This window comes from Gorilla gorilla, chromosome 10 (assembly GCF_029281585.2).
Source record: "Gorilla gorilla gorilla isolate KB3781 chromosome 10, NHGRI_mGorGor1-v2.1_pri, whole genome shotgun sequence".
Lineage (NCBI taxonomy): Eukaryota > Metazoa > Chordata > Mammalia > Primates > Hominidae > Gorilla > Gorilla gorilla.
In genome coordinates, this window is record NC_073234.2 from 34,672,175 (window position 1) to 34,685,597 (window position 13,423).

Consider the following 13,423-nt stretch of genomic DNA (forward strand, 5'->3'; position numbering starts at 1 on the left):
AGATTTTCTTACTTTTAATACTTAATAGAACTTCTTAAATATAATACAGTTTTTCAGGCTTCTCAGCTATTTCAGTCACGTTGAATTAATAACATGACTTTTACAAGTGATAGAATATGAAATCTCTGACCAGGTGGATTCAGGAATTCCATAATAAACAGGGAGAAAGGACAGGTGTGGAGGTAAAGAGGGTTACAAATGCTGGGTCACCTGAAATTGAGAGCCTAAATTCTCTAGACTTCTTTCTTCTTATCCCAATAAAACACCTACTCCTTGAGGCTTATCTCAGCTTGGAGCTGACCTAATTAAAGGAACAGACACCAAGCTGTGAATTGTTTTGTTGGAAGGCAAGAAGGAGGGTGAATGTAGTGTGCTCTGCATTCCTAAAGGGGAGTTTAAAGGTGGGTGAAGTTGGCTGGATGCAATGGCTCATGCCTGTAATCCCAGCACTTTGGGAGGCTGAGGCAGGCGGCTCACTGGAGGCCAGGAGTTCGAGACGAGGCTGGACAACATGGAGAAACCCTGCCTCTACTAAAAATACAAAAATGAGCCGGGCGTCACAGTGAACGTCTGTAATCCCAGCTACTTGGGAGGCTGAGGCATGAGAATTGCTTGAACCCGGGAGGTGGAGGTTGCAGTGAGCCGAGATCATGCACCACTGCACTCCAGCCTGGGCTACAGCGCAAGACTCTGTCTTAAAAATAAAGAAACAGAGAAAGAGAGAGAGGGAGGGAGGAAGGGAGGAAGGAAGATGGGTGAAGTGTGTAGTGGAGGTGATTTGCAGTTGCCTGTCCTTATTCCCTGTTTGCTGTGTACTTCCAGTGTTTGGTCTTTGCCAACGTGTGTAGAGCCAGTTTTATAGGAGGCTCACATTCCTAGCATTAACTCAGTGGTGGCACCAGGTGTGCCTGGTTGAGGTGAATGTTCAAAAGTGAAAATGGCAATGGGCTGGGTGTGGTCACTCCCGCCTGTAATCCCAGCACTTTGTGAGGCTGAGGCAGGTGGATCACCTAAGGTCAGGAATTTGAGACCAGCCCAGCCAACATGGCGAAACACCGTCTCTACTAAAAATACCAAAACTAGCCGAGCATGGTGGTGCGCACCTGTAATCCCTGCTACTTGGGAGGCTGAGGCAGGAGAATCACTTGAGCCCTGAAGGCAGAGGTTGCAGTGAACCAAGATCACACCACTGCACTCCAGCTTGGGTAACAGAGCGAGACTCTATCTCAAAAAAAAAAAAAAAAAAAAAAAAAAGAAAGTGGCATTGAACAAGGAGTGACTCAGTTTTTATAAAATGTTCTATTAATATTTAATTTTAATTTGTTGGGAATTTTTTGTTATTAGACATAATTTCTTTCATTGAATGCATTTTTTATATAAATCAAGCTAAAACTTATTCTAGCTTATTTCAAAATGTCCAAACTTGACTATTTTATCAAATAAAGAGGTTACTGTAGAAAATAAGACAAATGCTTTCATATTTATATTTGCCTGTTTGAAACAAAACAGTAATGTGCTACTTTAAATTAGTTGTATTTAAAGAGGGATTTTGCATTAGGATAACCCTTTGAAAGGTCTTAAATCATTTTCCTTATTTTAATTTTTAAAAGTAACACTTTTGTTAATATAAAATTTATATATTTTCCACAAAACATTTTCATCAGCATTTTGGCCATTGGAATACTTTAAAAATCAGCATTTCATGTATCCGAATTCCAGATCTTCAATCCAGAGATTGAGGCTATTGAAATTTAACCACAGTGTATATTATGCACTTTGTATATTATGCACTAGAAAAATGCATCTTCCTTCAAAATTCTACACTGCCAGAAAGCTGCTAAGATACATGGGAAATAAAAAACTCCTTTGTATTTAGAGCTGCAAATAGTCCTAAAAAATAGGTTTAAAAAACAATGATATAAACATGAATCTGAAGTTACCCCACATCTCTGAAAATAAACCTTGTGGTTTACTGTAATTTATTACTGACCTCATTGAATCAAAGCTTGCAGAGACACAGAACTTCAGAAAATTTTAGAAAAGGACAGGTAAATATATCAAAAACACCACCATATGCTAAGATGCCCTTCCTCAATCACTTTCCCACGTCGAGATTGTGTTTTATCCCTTTACCTAAATGACCTAGATCTCGTTGAGGTTCACGTTCCCATCACTCCTCTCGAAGAAAGCTTTGTTGAACCTTTTCTACTGCTCCATGCTTGTGGTCCTACCGGTGACTTCTAAACATCCTAATGTGTTATTGATCTTCTCTATTCTCTCAACATGTCACCAAAGCTTTTCCAGTAATTTATCTGAAGTAAAGCTATTCAATTTTTAAAGTTTGTGATAATGAGAAGAATTACAGAATTGTTTGAATGGTACTTGTGTTTGAAGTAAGAATATTTTGATAGCAAAAATTGGGCCATTTTTAGGTAATAATTAGACAGCATATGAAAACATGGTGGAGACTGCCCAAAAACCCAGATATACTTAAATGTATGTATCCTTAAGGTTTCCTAAAGAAAATCTCTCTTTAAATAATTTTATTAAAAATTTATGATTTAGATAACTTTGAATTTTAATAAAATTTTTCATTCAGCTCAAACATTTCCAGCTTTTAATCTTGTTACTGCCAGTAGTGTAACATTTTAGAGTACCAGGTCCGTTGTTTTTGTAGGGATTATTGGTTCCCTGGATTTATGAATTGATTCATCAGTTTTATGTAACCACAAATTTGAGAGTAAATTATAAAATCTGAAAGAGGAAAAGGCTCTGGTCACATTTTATACTATATATAATAACAAATGAACATGTACTAATCTATTCTCACTCTAACACTTACTCTGCCTCCCCTAATAAATCATCAGAATAACCCAAGACCAGCAACAAAATGTAGTTTTCCTCCTGCCCCTTGTGAGGTATTATAATAATCAAAAGCAAAACTGTAATTTCTTTAAATTCTGTTAATCACTGTCAGTATTCACAAAACACATAGACCCAAAGAGTATTCTCATAGTTACTTCAGAGGTCAACTCATTTCTGATGCTACTGGAATGTTTAATAACAAATAAAAAATAAAATAGCCTTATCTGAAAGTCTGCAGATTTACATATTAAGCAGGCAATCCAAAAATCTTGACTTCTGGTGCCTGTAACTTCAGCAATATAATTTGATTCTCACTGTCACCGTTTATGAGGATGAATCATGTATTAAAGTGGTTTAAAAATAACAATAGATATACTAATTACATGGTAGAATTTTCTTCAGTTTTTTGTTTCATTATGAAGTACACTATTACAGTTTGTTTATGCTTCCATAGCCCAGTTAGTGTATTATTCAAAGTCCACATTTATATAAGACTAGCCCTGGTTTATTTGTCATTTTTGTGAATTTTAAGATAGCATAGACCCAAAGTAGAGCCTGTATACATACAGTAATCCCAACTATATATTTTATGTACCTCATCCATGCTCTATGTAGAGAATGAATAAATGCATAATATATCAGTAACTCATTTTCTTCTCATCCAGCTTAGTTGTTGCTGAATATCGGAGACACTTTTGGTTACAGTTTAATTGAAACTTGCCAGCTTCATCCTAAAATGCATGTACTGAATGGATTTAACATTTATTAGCTTTTTCCATGTTTATTTTTCTGCCTAACAGAATATAATAGGGATGGAGGGAAGCCATAAGTAAAGTGTTGCCCTTGCTGTGTACTTGCCAGGAGGTTGGAAGTAAATTTCAGATTATCAGCAGTTAAAGTGGGGTCTCCTCCCCTGAAGAATGAAATATCCTGTTGTAGTTCTTTGAAAGTGCCATAGTGGCTGGTGTTTATTTTATGAGGGAAAAAGAAAATTTTGAAAAAAAATTTTTTTTCTTAACGGGGCAGATCAAGCATAAGCTGCCCTGCTGAGCAATCATTTTATGATTAGGAGTCCCTAAAATGTTCCATAGAGCCAACTATAAGTCATTTGTTTGAAACTGGAGTAACAGGTTTCCATAGGAGCTGATTGTAGCCAAACCATTTGATGATATTTGGTTGTAAGATAGAGAAGAAGGAGCACACTGGTTGTTTTGGCTCCTGTACCCTACTGGTTATTAAGGATTTTTAATAGTATCCCTGGTGGTTAGATTCCCAAGCCAGGCCATGAAAGACAGTATTTTACCCTGTGCTATATCTGAAGACCAGACTAACAGTATCACACACCCTAACCACACTGAAGAAAACATCTCTCTTAAAAATGTATTCAGTGGCTGGGCACAGTGGCTCATGCCTGTAATCCCAACACTTTGGGAGGCCAAGACAGGTGCGTCACCTGAGGGCAGGAGTTCGAGACCAGCCTGGCCAACGTATAGTGAAACCTCGTCTCTACTAAAAACACAAAAATTAGCCAGGCATGGTGGTGGGCACCTGTAATCTCAGCTACTTGGGAGGCTGAGACAGGAGAATCACTTGAATCCGGGAGGTGGAGGTAGAGGTTGTGGTGAGCCAAGATCACACCACTGCACTACAGCCCGGGCGACAGAGTGAGACTCCGTCTGAAAAAAAAAAAAAATTACTCAGTGTGGCCAGGCACTGTGGCTCATGCCTGTAATCCCAAGACTTTGGGAGGCCAAGGTGGGTGGATCACCTGAGGTCAGGATTCCGAGACCAGCCTGGGACAACATGGTGAAACCCCATTTCTACTAAAAACACAAAAATTAGCCGGGCCTGGTGGTGTGTGCCTGTAATCCCAGCTACTTGGTAGGCTGAGGAATGAGAATCACTTGAAGCTAGGAAGCAGAGGTTGCAGTGAGCCAAGATCATGCCCTGCACTCCGGCCTGGGTAACAGAGCAAGACTCTGTCTCAAAAAAAAAATGTATTCAGTGTGCAAACCTCAGATCTTAGGAACACGTATGCCTTCTTCAGCGGATCTAACATTGGGAGTAGGGACTTGAAGTTTCTCTGTCTTGTCACTTACTAGATCTACGCTAGTTTCTAGTTCTTGGCTCCTGTAGCCTGGACCAGGTCTGGTTGGGTTGAGCAAAAGAATGAAATTAGGCGTTTAGAAACTAGACCAGGAGCTGAAGAGAGGAAGCAGTCAAAAACTCTCCATGAGTGAAGAGGTAGCACTTTTTTGATCCAGGCATGAAAGGAGTATTAATAGGAATGGGGAAGTTGGAACGTGTTCCCTCCATTTTCCTCACCTCTATTTTAGCTTTTCCTTCCATTTGTTTCTTGCTCTTTTTCTTTCTAATATTCTCTACTAGTGTTTGAAGAGCAGTTGTGAGGGAACTTAAATGACATTCCCCTTTTCCTTTTCCCTAATAATCTTCCTGCCAGATTTTCAAGTAGGCAATGATAACAGCAGGTGAGATATTAGGAACTGTGACTACGAAGTATGTAGATGGAGATGTGCAGAAGGATCCAGAGACTTAGAGCAATGCTTCACATGCTTTTGATAGCATGCTCCCTACTGTGGGTAAACCAAACATGTACCAACCCCCCCAGAACTATTATATTCTACTGCAGTAACCAGCCTCTTCTTTTAACATCAGATAGCTAAAGGACGTTATCCTCAAAGTCATGGAAAAGCAGGAAGTTTTTCATGACAAATCAGTTTGCCATAGTACAGTTAAAAAAAAATACGGTACAAGCATACCTATGTATTCTTTTTTGCATGAAAATGTTTAAGGTTTGCCAGAGTCAATAGCTAAATCCTTCTTTATAATTTACCAGTAAATTTTTTTTTTTTTTTTTGAGAATGAAAAACATTTCATGTTTATTTGGAGATCCAGTAGACTGGGGATAGATTGTCAACAGAGTCAGCACCTACATATGTGTCTTTTTATCAGTACATTTTTTAAAAAACAGTTATCAAATTCTTCTGAGGAGGGTAAGAAAATCTTTTTTGGGCTGGGCACAGTGGCTCACGCCTGTAATCCCAGGACTTTGGGAGGCCAAGGTGGGTGGATCACCTGAGGTCAGGAGTTTGAGACAGCCTGGCCAACATGGTGAACCCCATCTCTACTGAAAATACAAAAAATTAGCCCGGCATAGTAGTGCGTACCACCCGCTACTCGGCAGGCTGAGGCAGGAGAATTGCTTGAACCTGGGAGGCAGAGGTTGCAGTGAACCGAGATCGCACCACTGCACTCCAGCCTAGGCAACAGAGGGAGACACCATCTCCAAAAAAAGAAGAGGAGTAGGAGGACAGAGATAAAACTCAGAAAATTCTTGAGCAGGATATGAAATAATAATAATGGCAGAACTGTAAGACTAAATGGATAATGGATTAAATTAGAATTTAATATGTGTCTCTTAAATTGGCCTATTTAGTGCTCTTACATTATTATCATGGGTCTGTTCTTAGCAGTAATCTGTCCTATTTTTTTAGCTTTTTTTTTTTTTAAACCTATCTCAGTGCTAACTGGGGAAGATCTCCATCTCTTGGTGTCCTCTCAACTGAGAATTCGTTTTCATCTATTCTTCATTTTACTACCTGTCACTGTGTGAGTCTTCATCTCTAGCCCTGCTGGGTTTCTCCCAGAAAGCAGAGTCTGTAGTGGGGGCTTTCTTAATGTGGGCTCATTTGCAGGGAGTTTCCTTTGGGAAATGATATCAAGGTATGAGAGAAGAGAGTAAACAAGGAAGAAAGGGGTATATTATCAACTGCCGTGGGCAACTTGGGCCTTATGGGACTGATTGATGCCTGTTGACAAATGAGTAGAAAGAAACACTGCAGAATTACCCAAGTGAACAATAGAAGTGGGAAGCATTTGTACTGGCTTCCATCCTCCATTGATTAAGGGTTGCCCTGTGAGACTGACTCACCACCACATTGAGTTTATGCCTACGTGGATTTCCCATACACAAAGTGGTTGACTCAGCAATAGCTGAAACAGAAAAATGTGGAGAGGGGCAAAAAAGCTGTCCAAAACACCTCTCCACAGTTTCAGTTATGTATCTCTAGTTGCCTGTGGAGATCTCCATTTGAAATTTCTGCCTTCAGCACATCCTCAATGTACCCGAAACAAAGCTGGTCATTTTGGTTTTTTTTTATTATTATTATTTTTTTTTTTTAGACAGTCTCACCCTGTTGCCCAGGCTGGAGTGTAGTGGTGCAATCTCGGCTCACTGCAAGCTCCACCTCCCAGGTTCAAGTGATTCTCCTGCCTCAGCCTCCTGAGTAGCTGTGATTACAGGCACCCACCACCACGCCTGGTGAATTTTTGTATTTTTAGTAGAGGTAGGGTTTCACCATGTTAGCCAGGCTGGCCTCGAACTCCTGCCCTCGGGTGATCCACCCGCCTCAGCCTCCCAAAGTGCTGGGATTACAGGTGTAAGCCACCGCGCCTGGCCCAAAGCTTGTCATCTTTATCCCTCAAGTCCCTCACCAAAAAGCTAAAGCAAAAAAATAAAATAATTTTAAAAAAATGGTTCAGAATATCAGTTGCTATTAACTTTGGTCATGTCACAAGCATTTATTGAATACATCTTCCTTCAGAAGGAACTCACTGGGCTTTGAGAGCCGTCAGCACTCTTGCTTTACTATTTGCTTAGACTAGGAACTTAAGGCTGGCACCTTAAAACCCCCAACAGAAAAGAGGATAACACATAGAGAAAGTGAGGCCGAGTCTCCTCTACAGGCTATGGCTGGGACAGCCTGACACCAGTCTCTCACAGTCTGGCTGACTGATGAAGAAGAAAAACAAGTGGCAGAATACCTGGAAGGACCTAAGGTATGACAAGCCTCCTTGGCATCCTGCCTGCCTCTCCATCACTGTAAGGATGGAGATTTTCCAAATTTGTGAAAATGGCAGAATTAAGTCAGACAAGTGCCTGGAGTTCTATTATGTTCTCCTAAAATCTTGTCTGCCCAACATCAGCATGTATTAAAGTTAAACTGATGACTTTAAACTGGAATTAAATGTACTTTAAAAACAGTTTCACTGAAAATGGAAAAATCATGAGATTCTACAGAACTGTCTGAACAGATTTTTTTTAGCTGATTACATGTTGGCATGGTGTTTGCTCAGGAGAACAAAGGCTACCATAACACCTTATGTATATGAGATCCCTCATTACCATTTAGTCATCAAATCTTGGCAGTGCTTCTCCTGAATCTTTAGTCAGCAAATCTCTGTAATGCTTCTCCTGAATCTTTGCATGCACATAGCAATATTCCTGGTCTCACATCTAGATTTCGTCATGTATCCCGTTTTATTGTATAATAGTCTTGGATATTCCTCATCTTAATTTCCCTGGCTTTGGATAATAAGTTTGTTAACTGTAAGCCTCCAGTCTCACATTTGTAACAGAGTAGTAATGTGAACCTTTAAGGGTTGTTAGGGATTAATTGAGGTAATATCTATAAACTTCTTAACACAGTAAGAGGAGCTAGTAAGCCCTCGGTAAATGGGAAGTCTATGACTGCTGAAATTGAAATTAGGTCCAGTTGCTCATTTGATCTTCCTAAAGCTCTTGCCACATTATGTCTTTTAGCCAACTCAGGAAATTTCACAGACTCCTTTTGCCTTACAAAAAAAAGTCTCTTTTTGTCATTTAAGCCTTCAGTCTTCCACCACCACGCCACAACTTGTGAAATAATTCCTCCCCCATAAACCCGTTTCTCCAGCCAGTGACTCACCATTTCTCAGATACTTCCAAAGCACTCCGTTCTCTGCATGGTGTACCTGTGTAGTGCCTGTTCAACCTTACTGTGTAAGTATCACTTTACAGTTCACAAAGCACCATCCTATACAACATCCCACTTGTTTCACATACACAGGCTCTGCAGCATATGGACCAATTAACCTTTATCCCCATTAAATCAGATTCCATGACTTGCCCAAAATCATAAGCTAGAGTGAAAACCTTGTATTAATGGATTTTCTTTCATCTTTTAAAAATTCTATTTTAACTTCTTTCAGAGTTAGTGGATCAGAATGATCCACTTAGAGTTTGGCTGCAGTCTTTGTTACCTGAGGAATATCAGCTTCTAGCTATGGCTCTAACAAGACAGCAAAGTGAAAACAAAATGTCCCTACCTATTCTAAAATGCATAATAGTTATACAATTCTATTTTTGTTTGCAAAATATTATAAATACTATTTTACAGTTACAAAATTATAAAAGTAGCTCATTATACCAGGCTTTGCTTCTGTCTTAATTTTACAGTAGGTTTTGCCTCTGTCTTAATTTTATGTATATTTTTCAGCAAGTTTATTCATTCTGCAAAGATTTATGGAACTCAGGATGCAAAGATAAGGCATGATGCTAATGCCCACGATGTAGAATTCTTGTTCAAAACTTGGAAGGAAATGAGGTTGAGTATAAATGCCAAAAACATTTCTAAAATTGACCTAAAGGTGTCATTATGTTGTTGAAACATAAGCTGATAAATCTTTGAATTAATGGTAGGAATTCAGCTACTCAGTGCCATTTGTAACTTTGTAAGAACACAGTTAACCACTGATAAAATCCAGATCCTTCTATCTAGAAGTTATTTTAATTTTGATTTAAAATTTGGATGGGTGCGGTGGTTCACACCTGTAATCCTAGCACTTTGGGAGGCCGAGGTGGGCGGATCACCTGAGGTTGGGAGTTCAAGACCAGCCTGACCAACATGGAGAAACCCCATCTCTACTAAAAAAAAAAAAAATACAAAATTAGCCTGGCGTGGTGGCACATACCTGTAATCCCAGTTACTCAGGATCCTGAGGCAGGAGAATCTCTTGAACCCAGGAGGCGGAGGTCGTGGTGAGCCGAGATCGCACCATTGCACTCCAGGCTGGGCAACAAGAGTGAAACTCTGTCTCAAAAATAAAATAAAATTCAAGTATATTTTAGAATAGATTTATCCGTGGCAAGAACAAGTACCTTTTTGACTAACAGAGATGTAAGATTTTCACTTCAGGGAATGTTTTTTCACTTAAAAATGGTAGATTTTAGTGTATCCTTAAAATATTTGCAAAGAAGAAAATGTGACAATTTCAAACCTTATGTTCACAGTAAAAGATTTTTTTAATTCATCTTGAGTTCTTTTAATATTTCCTGTTTCCTGTGGATGCCAGGGATAAACATAGTAGTAGCCTTGCTTGAAATTAAAGGAACAGTGATTAGGAAAAGGCCATTAAACAAGGAAAATATATTAAGCTACCGAAGTAAAAAAAAATCAGATCTGTAAAACTTATCCCTAGCCAAATGTAAGTAAATTATTTGGAATGGCACTAGCCCAGGCCTTCAAAGTTTGCTTTCAAATATACCACAAGGACATAATCTATCTTCCTTGAAGAAAAGGGGAAATATTATAAAGTCTAGCTATCTTTAATAATATTGTTGATTCTTATGACTATATAACAATAGTAATGTTTGCAGGTTTTACTTATAGGAAAAACGTATGATAATTTATTCAAATTACTTTAAAACTTCTGAAGTAATCTCAATAACCCCTTCAGTTATAAAGAGACTTATTTACATTCTTCTGTTACTGAAGTCACTTCAAATTTCCCTGCTTCCTGTTGAAGAGTGGTTTCAATAGGTAGCATACCCTTCAATCTCAGGTTCTTGGACTTTCAGATGTGCCTAGAGAGAGTGGAAGGCAAATTTACATTGTTATTATCTAAATGACCTATTTATAAAGACCCCTACATTCCCTAAAGCCTCACCCTGGGCATGTCAAATTCTTTAGCTTTTTAGTTTTGCTGCACATCTTAAGAGCTTATTGATGTAGACACAGGAGGACATTCTTGAGAAAATGGAGTATTCTGTGATTACGCTATGGAGTTTTTTGCTTTTGTTAAGACAGATTCCCAACTGAAAAAATCTTTTCCGAAGAAGTCATTAAGAACTCAGGAAAAAGTCCCTTTTCCTCTTAAATGGAAAATGACAGCAAGAGATGGGTCTTCTTCTTAGTTAACAGTGAAGGACAGAAGCTCTGCTCTGTATCCACCCAGACTGTTCAAGAAAAAGGAACTATTGGCACAGAATTCAGACTCAAGTAAACTAAGTTACAAGACAGCTTGAGCAAAGGTTTCCCCTCCTGCAAATGACTTGCAGATCATGGGGAAAATCATACTTGCTTTACTGGTCCTCTGTCGCCGAGGCTGGAGTTCAGTGGCATGATTTTGGCTCACTGCAACCTCTACCTCCCAGGTTCAAGTGATTCTCCTGACTCAGCCTCCTGAGTAGCTAGGATTACAGGCGCCCACCACCACACCCAGCTAATTTTGGTATTTTTTGTTAGAGATGGGGTTTCACCATGTTAGCCAGGCTGGTCTCGAACTCCTGACCTCAAGTGATCCTCCCACCTTGGCCTCCCAAAGTGCTGCCGTTACAGATGTGAGCCACCGCCCCCAGCCTACTGGTGTAGAATTTTTAGACCTGGTATCTAATATGATAGCCACTAGCAACATGTGGCTATTTAAATTTGTAGTTACATATATATATAAGTAAAAACATTTCCTCAGTCATGCTAGCCCCATTTCAAGTAGTCAATATTGAACTACACAGATGTGGAACATTTCCATCATCACAGAAAGTTCTGTTGGACAGCACTGTTCTGTATGAATTTTTTTTTTTTTTTTTTTTTTTGAGACGGAGTCCTGCTCTGTTGCCCAGACTGGAGTGCAGCAGCACCATCTCGGCTCACTGCAACCTCCATTTCCCAGGTTCAACTGATTCTCCTGTCTCAGCCTCCTGAGTAACTGAGACTACAGGCGCACGCCACCGCACCCAGCTAATTTTTGCATTTTTAGTAGAGACGGGGTTTCACCATGTTGGCCAGGCTGGTCTCGAACTCCTGAACTCAGGTGATCCACCCACCTCAGCCTCCCAAAGTGCTGGAATTACAGGCGTGAGCCACCACATCCAGCCTCTAGATTATTATATAAACTTTTAAGAGAGCAGTTAAGCCACTGCTTAATCACTTGTTATATTTAAAGGGAGTATGGAGAATTAATTTTTTCTAAGGATGAATTATATGAATGACCATCTTGGCTCTGCTCACTACTCATCTCTTTTCCCCCTCCCCAAATGATTCAGGAGCATTTTACCTCATGAGTTAGAATGTCCTATTTTTTCTGAGTTCAGAGCTGCTCCAATTTCTCCAGAGATAGATTTGAAACAGACATTTAAAAGCTACTAAAGTAGCTGGCACAGTGGCGCAAGGCTATATAGTCCCAGCTACCAGGTAGACTGAGGCAGAAAGATCACTTGAGTCCAGGAGTTGTGGGCTTTTGTGCACTATGCTGATCAGGTGTCCACACTAAGTTCAGCATCAATATGGCAACCTCCTGGGAACGGAGGACCACTGGGCTGCCTAAGGAGGGGTGAGCCAGCCCAGTGGGAAATGCAGCAGGTCAAGACTTCCATGCTGATCAGTAGTGGGATCACATCTGTGAATAAGCACTGCACTCAAGCCTGGGCAACATAGTGAGACCCCGTTGTTTTTGTTTTTGTTTTTTTAAGATATCCTTTCTTTGAGCTTTTTTTTTTTTTTGAGACATGATCTGGCTTTGTCATCCAGGCTGGAGTGCAGTGGCAATCATGGCTCACTGCAGCCTCAACCCCCTAGGCTGAAGTGATCCTTCTGCCTCAGCCTCTCAAGTAACTGGGACCACAGGCCTGCACCACCATGCCCAGCTAATTTTTTGTAAAGAGGGGGGTTTCACCATGTTGCCCATGCTGGTCTCGAACTCTTGGCCTCAAGTGATCCACCTGCCTTGGCCTCCCAAAGTGCTGGTACTATAGGCGTGAGCCACCGCGCATGGCCGAGACCCCATCTCTTAAGAAAAAGAGTAACTGGCCAGGCACGGTGGCTCACGCCTGTAATCCCAACACTTTGGGAATCCTGAGGTCAGGCGTTCAAGACCAGCCTGGCCAACATGGTGAAACCCGGTCTCTACTAAAAACTCAAAAATTAGCCGGGTGTAGTAGTGGGCACCTGTAATCCCAGCTACTCACGAGGCTGAGGCAAGAGAATCGCTTGAACCAGGGAGGTGGAGGTTGCAGTGAGCTGAGATTGCTCCATTGCACATCAGCTTTTTAAAAGGCGGTTAAAATCTCTTAATGCTATCTCTTATACATAGACAACAAGAAAATATTTTAATCTAGATCCAGTACTTGTGTTTACTTAGTTTGAAGTTTTTTATCTTTGATAGTTATGCAATTACCTTGATCAGTATCTGATATCGACTCATCTGGACCTTGAAAAATTCTTTGGCAGTCATGTTTACTTGAATTGGTGCCAGGATAGGACCATGGTTCACAAGCCTGACTTCTCAGAACTGACAGTAAATCTTCAGAAAGACAAAAACAAAGTACAATACTCAAGGCTGTCTTTCCCCCAGTCCCCAATAAGAATTGCCAGGGCCCAGACCTGTAAAAGTTTTAAATCTCCATAGGTAGTTTTATGGGGGCGGGGGGGCTTTTTTTTTT

At 40.1% G+C, this 13,423-nt stretch overlaps 1 protein-coding gene across 34 annotated transcripts in view; it reads left to right on the forward strand.

Moving 5' to 3' along the window:
* Nucleotides 1–13,423, forward strand: part of PLEKHA5 (pleckstrin homology domain containing A5) — a 245,060-nt gene that overhangs the window by 160,620 nt on the left and 71,017 nt on the right. The window lies entirely within an intron of this gene.